This window comes from Rhineura floridana, chromosome 10 (genome assembly GCF_030035675.1).
Source record: "Rhineura floridana isolate rRhiFlo1 chromosome 10, rRhiFlo1.hap2, whole genome shotgun sequence".
Classification (NCBI taxonomy): Eukaryota; Metazoa; Chordata; class Lepidosauria; order Squamata; family Rhineuridae; genus Rhineura; species Rhineura floridana.
Genome location: NC_084489.1, coordinates 20,922,759 through 20,931,431, shown reverse-complemented (window position 1 = coordinate 20,931,431; position 8,673 = coordinate 20,922,759). Strand labels below are relative to the sequence as shown.

At 44.9% G+C, this 8,673-nt stretch overlaps 1 pseudogene; it reads right to left on the bottom strand.

The window, feature by feature from the left end:
• Positions 1–1,139: 1,139 nt before the first annotated feature.
• On the bottom strand, positions 1,140–7,050 carry LOC133365512 (C-X-C chemokine receptor type 6-like; annotated as a pseudogene).
• Between the last annotated feature and the right edge of the window lie 1,623 nt (positions 7,051–8,673).

Genomic DNA, 8,673 nt, shown 5'->3' with positions numbered 1-8,673 from the left:
GAAAATCATCCCTGTGGAGCAGTCTGAGCTGTGCTGTAGAAACAGTAAAGCTAATATCCACATCCTGGCAACACAGCTCCTTCATTAAGACTGGAGGAGTGGGGGGAAGAGAGGCTTATTTCAATGCCTGCTATTTCAATGTCAATTATTTCAAGGGTGCTGTAATAGCAGACATTAGAAATGGCAGTTCACCACAGGTTTTCCCCGATCTGGTGTGTGAGAAATAAAAAGGCTGCATCCCATCCCAATCCCACCAGAATGGGGCTAATGCAAACCTCAGCCTGGAGGCTTCCACATCCCTGTCCTTGCGAGGGGAAGAGGAACTTCCGGAATACTGCATGTGCACTGAACACAAAAGAAAAAAAAGGAAGGTACATGTGCACAGATAAACAAACATCTGTATGCACACGCTAACGATCGGAGCATCATGACAATATCCTGGGCAGAGCAGGGGCTGGTAATGAATGTGCATTGGCCTAAGACATCGCTGTCCCCATTCGGCCCACTGGAGCGGAAGAATCTGATACAATTCAAAGAGTAAAGATGTGTACACTAAGAGGTTGCTTGCGTCTGATCCCTCCCCCATCTCAGCAATGGAAGAGGTGGTGGGCTGGCTGGTGAGGCAAATCAAGAGTTTAAAAACTTTGTTGTGTAGAAAGTGTTAAACGCTCCTCCACCTTAGATCTAGAAGGTGAAATGAGCTATCTGGGCAGAGGGTAGGGATGGGCGAGGAATTCTATTCAGTTTGCATTTGAAGCCAAATGTATCAAATTCACACTTTTTGAAACAGGAGAACTAAAACACAGCCATCCTTTGAAATTAGCACCTATTTGAATTTTGCAACGCAGTTCGCCAACCAAACAATGTTTAAGAAAAATGCATATGCTAAGGTGCATAAAAATGAATAGATGAGTGAAAATAAAATGCAATAATGCATTATATGACAAGAAACGGCTTGGGAAATGTGTAAGTCAAAATTGACTACAAAAATATGTTTATTAGGGGAAATTAGCACTAAAATGCTGGAGAATTTTCACAATTTTTTAAAATTGCAAATTGCTGCAGGAATGTGGAGAAATGAATTTAAGACTGGAAATATGACAAACTGAGAGAACTGAAATTGGTAGATCTTTCCATCCCTAACAGAGGGCAAGGGAGTTCTCTTTCAGCTGAGAACTTTCCTGCCTTTTCTCAGAAGTCACTACAACAGGAGGAGCAGATTGCTTCTGTGAAGAGCTGGCTTCTTCCAAGTCATTGGGGGCAAAGGAAGAGTTTCCAAGGGCAATAGAGCCTCTTAACTGTTTAAATAAATAAATAAGAATTGTCCCATGAGGAGTTTGACGGGTTCCCCTGCTGGATGGCTCTGTAGATGCACTGTTTAGCTGTCTCTAAGGATTATACAGATTGGCACGTTTCTGACCCTGACTGCGGTAGATAAAAGTTTGAATGTTGTGCTGTTTCTATCTGCTCCTTTGCAGCAATGGGGTCAGGTTTTGGCATGATGGTGGTGTGGCACTGGTTGCCTACCTATCTTCCAGGTTTTCAGGTCTTTGGCTTAAGGACCTTTAGTACTGTGGCACCTGCCTTTTGGAATTCCCTCCCTTTAATATTAGACAAGTGCCATCTCTGTCATCTTTTTGGCGCCTACTGAAGACCTTCTTCTTTCAACAAGTCTTTTAAGTAGAGACCTTTTCCCAGTCTTCGTCAGTGTCGGAACTGCTTCTTAAGATGTTTTTAAAGCTTTTTTTTAAAGATGCTTTTCCGATTTTTAAAAAATGTTTTGGTTTTGAGATGTTCTAAGATGTTTACTGTGTTTTGTGTCTTGTTTGCCGCCCTGGGCTCCTTCTAGGAGGAAGGGTTGTACAGAAATTTTAATAGCCACCACCACCACCACCTTTTGGAATGCACAGCTCATCAAAATTTAGTTACTTGTAAGGTTTATATAAATTGGGTAAAGTTCTGCCCATGGTGTAAATGCATCTTAGATGCTGCTTTTTTTTATCTGTACCTTGGCAGCAGATGGGGTCAGGAAAATTCCCCAGTCAAAGTCTGCATACACAGTGTAGAAGAAAACAGAGCTTTCTGTTGTGTTGAATCAACAAGATCTGCTAGAGGCACCTTTTATTAAAAGCAAACAAAGCCAAGCAAACAAGTGAATGGCCATTCGGAGAGAAAATTCACGCATGCTTGAGCCCCCCCAAAGGTTCCAGCCCATTCTTATAGTTTTCTTTCAGAGATATAACACAAGCATTTCAAGTTACTAGGATAGAGTATCAGGGTCACACACATATTTATCTATTTAGAACAGTGGTTCTTAACCTTTTCCACTGCCAGCACCCCTTGGATTTCCAAAATATGCTCTTGCACCCTCTGAAAAAATACCGTTCATTTTTTATTTATTTTTTATTTTATTTTAATGTGTGTTTTAGCCTAACTTAGCTAAGATAAATGACAGTTTTCCAAAATCTTTGGTTGCATAGTTACCGCCTCACACCCCTAGAAAAAGTCTCGCACCCCTGGGGGTGCATGCACACCAGGTTTGTTGTTATGTGCCTTCAAGTTGATTACGACTTATGGGGACCCTATGAATCAGTGACCTCCAAGAGCATCTGTCATGAACTGCCCTGTTCACATCTTGTAAGTTCAGGTCTGTAGCTTCCTTTATGGAATCATTCCATCTCTTGTTTGGCCTTCCTCTTTTTGTACTCCCTTTTGTTTTTCCCAGCATTATGGTATTTTCTAGTGAATCAGGTCTTTTCATGATTTGTCCAAAGTAGGATAACCTCAGTTTCATCATTTTAGCTTCTAGTGACAGTTCTGGTTTAATTTGTTCTAACACCCAATTATTGGTCTTTTTCGCAGTCCATGGTATGCGCAAAGCTCTCCTCCAACACCACATTTCAAATGAGTTTATTTTTCTCTTACCCTCTTTTTTCACTGTCCCCAGGTTAAGAACCACTAATTTAGAAGGTTGAGCCCCAGTAGTTATCTCAGAATGTTCTGTGGCATTTCCTTGTAACATCCTGTCAGCATGTTTCAATGTCAATCTCCTATCACCCCATTCGTACTTGCAAAGTCTTGACCAAAGCTGGGGCCTACAAATCTTTATTCCACAGTTTCCCCTTTTTGAGCTTATGTAGATCAACCTCATATCACACTTCAGTTTGCTTTAAACCATTCATTTCATTCTCATAGTCTTTCATTTCAATAATCTCATACATGTTAAGCGCTTCCTGTTTTTGTTCTGGGTTCAAAGGCTTTTGCTTTTGTTCCATGGTACAACTTAAGCAGGATTTCACAAGCATTATGACAGGATAAATTCCTACTAATATAGCAAACAATATCTGTGGCATTTTCTTGTAACATCCTGTCAACATATTTCAATGTCACTCTCCATGTCAAGAATGCCTGGTTTGTTAAGAGGAGAAATTTGGCTCTGAATCCAGCACCTTGGCCATTTCATTTTGTCCTGTATTGATTATGCTACGTGTTTTGCTGAAGCTGTTCCCCTGTCCAGTGTAATTGCCTCAAATATTGCACAGGCCCTCTTAGAACTGTTTTCTCATTGGGGTTGCCCTATCACTATAGTTGTGGAAAAACAAGGAGTCTGACCACATTAATATAGAATGCTATTATAATGCTCTCCCGCTGGAGTGGAACTGACTCCCTCGCTTTGCAGCTCCATGACTGCAAATGCCGCCTCAGTAGCTGCTGAGCGCGAAACGGGGGAAGCTTCTCCCAGTCTTCTGTCCAAAGGCCACACAGATGCCAACAACAAGCACTGAGACCTGGCCAGCGGCACCGAGATCTGGCCAGAGAACAAGGCAGGTGAGAGACCAGGGAGTGCGAGGCGTGCCTGGCCCGCAGGAGCTGCCCCCCTGGCTTGAGAGGCCACCGGACTGAGTGAGTGAAGAAAGCAAGGTGGGCAGGCAAGCAGGTGGTCAACTCCCAAGCCCAAGGCAATTGATCCTGACCAGGCACAACTCGTGTCTCCCTTACCAGTGCTGAGTTAAACCAACACCAATCCTGCAAAGTAGGTAGATTGTCAGCATCCCTTTAACCTGGTCACCCACTCTGGGCCAAGGGGAAACCCAAAGTGCTAGAAATAGACCTGCCAAGGATTCCAAAAGACAAGAGCTAATGATGCACTCCTTGTCTTGGAGCCTTAAGGCCAACTAAATGATACTCTGTGGCTAAGTAGCCAAGGTGCTGGATTCAGAGCCAAATTTCCCTTGAAATGAACACACACTGGTAAATAAGAGGTAGCTTGATTAGAATAAAATATAGCGTATATTCCGGCGTATAAAACGACTTTTTAACCCAGGAAAATCTTCTCAAAAGTCGGGGATCGTCTTATACGCCGGGTGTCGTCTTATAGGGCGGGTGCTGAAACTTCTGAGCCGGACTGGAGAATCTGCGGTCGCCGCATATGGTGGGGGGAGCTCAAAAACGGCCGCGGCCGCATCCCCGCCGTATGCGGCAACCGTATGAAAGCAAACCGGCTGGCTGGATGCTGGCCTCGAGCTGGGGGGGTGACAGTCACCCCACCTCACGCGAAGGCAACCCTGTTGCTACCAAGCGCCCCCAATACTATCGCCCCCAATACTAAGACTCACAGGTAGCTGCAGCCTCCGACAGCAGGGCGGGGTGCCGTAGGGAGCGCACCTCTGTCTCCTCGGGGGGGGGAGTTGTTCGTTGTCCTCCCCAGGTCCGGCAAGCTTGTAGAGAAGGGCTCGCTCAGGCAAGGCAAGCGCACACGCTCCCGTGACTATCGCCTCCCTATTTTGACAAGGACGAGCCCAGCGCAAGCGCACACCCGCTGGCCTGAGGCAAGGAGGCAGGAGGAGAGGGATGAGCGCGGAGAAGGCCCTCTCCCTCCGAGACAGCACGGGCGCTGTGCCCTCCTTAAGCTGGCAGATTTCTTCCACTCCGTCTGACAAGGCGCGTTCCCTCTCAGACCATCACAACACGCGCGCACGCACGCTTCCTTTAAATCAGGTTGTGATCCAGTAGTGTATTAGTACCGTATATTCTGGTGTATAAGATGACTTTTTAACCCAGGAAAATCTTCTCAAAAGTTGGGGGTCGTCTTATACGCCCAGTCGTCTTATACGCCGGAATATACGGTAAGTGCAAAAATATATCAGCAAAATAATTCCTTAAACCAAACACCCCTAGGGTTAGGTAAAATACAAAATGCAGAGAGTTCAAGTCCCAAGCAAAAAATAAGCAGCCTGTCTATGCGCCCAGTCATCCTCACAGAAAATGACACTGTTTTTAAAAGTTATTCTCTGAGAGAACAAAATGGATGCTAAGCAAAGATGGATTCCAGTTGCTTCAAATTTCCTCCACATCTCCCCCCCATTGGCAGCCTTTGCTGCCACCTTTATCATAAAGGCTCCTCCTTGTCTCCTATCCTCCTTTACCTCCATGTCATCAGTCTTTGAGGCCTGGTGAAATTTTGCACATCCCTGGCTCCCAAGAATTTTTGCCAAATTATTTCTGAACTTTACCCCGATTAAGAAATAGAGAATGGGGTTGAGACAGCTGAGGAAGTAAGCAATGGCCTCGGTTATGATCAAAACATAATCAAACGTCTCATCCAGAACAATACTCCAGTGTACCACCCAAATAAACTTCAACAGATTGAAGGGTGCCTGTGTAACAATGAACACCCCAACAAATAGCAAATATTATTTTTAGGGATTTATACTTGCGGAAACACTTGGCCTGGCATAATGTTTCACAATGGTTGAGTAACAAATAGCCATGACCAAAAGAGCCATCTGAGTAACTTCTGTAAACAGCTCCAATAAACCTTGTAGGGTAAATTGCAATGCATACCTTTTTATCATATTCATCCTGAGCACTAAATAAAGATTGCGGCAATGCGAATGCCATAGCAATTACCCATACCAAGGTGCAAACTGCCTTTCCCCAGACTACTCTTTTGGCTTTACAGTGATTGACTTGGACGGCTCGGACAATAGCAAAGTACCTGTCAATGGTTATACATGTAAGAGTTAACATGGAACCATATAGATTCAAGGTGTAGAGGCCTTGAATGATTTGGCATGGAAGAGTGGAAAAAATCACAGGTGGCAGAATACGCCCAGAATGGTAATATACAAAGAAAACACAAATCTGCTATAGCGAAGCTCATCAGAAACACTTCTGTTGATACTTGCACCTTTTCATAAACAATGAAAATGATAAGAACCACTATGTTTCCCAACACTTCAAGAATACAGGCAGCTGAATACATATAGGCCAGGAAAACTCTGCTAAATGAAAGAAATGCCTTGGACCCATGGGCTTCATGGAATGTTGTGTTGAGGTATTCCTAATAATCATACTCTTGGTGTTCATGTGGCCAAATTCATTATGGGTAGGGGTGACTTTTCGGGTGCCAGGTCTATAAGCCCCTGGAGCTAGAGTGAAAAGGGCAAATGAGAACATAAGAAAGCAACCCCCTTTCCCCATCTTCCCGTATTGGTTTGGCTTGCCTCTGCAGGCAACTCTTGAAGATTTTGTAGTCGATTACTTCACTTATTTTTTCTCCGGTACCCAAAACAGGATAAGAGCCAGAAGGTAGAGGGCGGCAAACAAGAATATGAACCAGGTCCAGCTAAAAATGCCACTCACAGTCCCAGAGTGGTCTCTGCCTCCTCTGCTCTGAGCCTTCTCGTGGGTTGGTCCCCTTGGCAGGTGGTAGAGGCACCAGGTCAGCTGGAGAGCAGGAGCAACTCGTGGATCTTGGTTAGTATAGGCTCACAGTGGTATCTTACCCAGGCTCTTTTGTGGCCTTGGTGCTGTCCATCGGCAGGCCCTCAGGGTCCGATATCAGTCAAGAAAGGTGGCCCCACACATTACTAATGCTAGCATGTTGGAATCTACCAGAAGAGAATTCCCGCCACAGTTAGCATTAATATTGTATGAGTGCTCCAGGAGTGGAGACAATACCTCATCTGTTTCTTCTTGCTCTTCCCCGAGGTTGCAGGGGAACAGATTGTCCGGGGGTCGAACTCTCAGATACCCGGGGAGCCTCATCCAGGTACCAGGGAAATTCTTCTTGTTCTCTAAGTCCAGAACATAGCTCACCAGGTCCAGAAGGAGGTCTGGGTTGAAGGCACAGTCTTTGCACCTAGGCTTCTTGGGTTATGTGTGGTTCTGTTTGTCTAGGGGAGAGAAAAGTCTTTCTTTTTAGTGTGTGGACCTTTAGCATACAAGGCTTACTCATGGGGCAGCCAAGGAGAGACAACCCATGTTCTCGTTGAGCTGTGGCTCTCGTGGATGAGTGAGGGGGAAAGCAGTAGCAATGACAAAATTTGAACTTTGCAAAGTGGGTCATTTGCCAAAGTATGTGCCCTGGGCAGTCTCTAAGTCTTTAGAAGATGGGGGTGTTGAGGTGTTTTTAAGCATGTAACTTCATGCAATTTACAGGAAATGCTGCAGCAAGCCAGGCAGTAGAAATAGCACAGTATGTCCATACATCCCTACACCTCCCCTTTGACCGCATGAGCCTCCATATGAGAGTCATGGGGACAAGGAACGTCCATTTTTTTAGCATTTTCCAGCAGGTATTCTTGCTAGAGTGGACCAAAATGAATAGGAAAGTCAGGAACCCTGGTGAAGGCATTGTGACCATTGAGGGAAACAAAGGCAAAATCACCTGTCTTTTTGGGGTCCCTCCATCCCAGAAGTGCCTGCAGTCCCCCACTGACACCTGAAGACACTCCAAGATTGGAGTGGACAATTAGGGTCCTACCGGGGTGGGGGGAGCTTTTCATTTTGATCTGTATTGATTATGCTACGTATTTTGCTGAAGCTGTTTCCCTGTCTGGTATAACTGCCTCAAATATTGCAGAGGCCCTCTTGGAACTGTTTTCTCATTCGGGGTGCCCTAAGCCTATTGTTGTGGAAAAACGAGTCTGACCACATTAATATAGTGGCTTCAAATTTCCTCCACACTGTCATTTCTGACCAAGGCCTTGGGTTTGTGGCCAAGCTGACCCAGAAGCTGTGGGAGATTGCTGGCATTGAACACCTTACATCTGTTGCTGCTTGCCACCAAATTAATGGACTGTGTGAGAGACTGAATTTGACTATCAACCATATGTTAAAGGCATATGAGTTGAAACATCCATCTGACTGGGACTTACAGTAGCTGTACCTTATTTGATGTTTGCTTATTAGGATGCCCCTCAAGAGGGTTTGGGGTTTTCTCCTAATCAGTTGGTCTTTGGAAGAGACCTGGTTAGACCTCTTTCATTATTCAAGGCAGAGTGGGAGGGGAAATTGGAGTCTATCCCTGTTTCAATTGTTTCTTACATGCAGAATTTGCAAAACACCCTGAAGGATGTGCTAGAGGTGACCCATAAGAACTTGGGGGAAGCTCAACAGCAACAAAAGGCTTTGTATGATTCTCAAGCCAAGGCCTGGCAATTTGCTGTGGGGAGTGAAGTCCTGGATTTGAAACCATTTCCAGGCAACAAGTTATCAGTGATCTAGGAAGGACTCCTACTGGTAAAAGAAACGTTGTGGTACTAATTACTTGCTGGCTTATCCCAACTCTTCCAAGTGGCCTAGAGTGTTTCATGTCAACATGATGAAACAATATTTCTCCAGAAAGGGTTTAGTATTGGCCTATACTGCTGCAAAAGAGAATGCAAA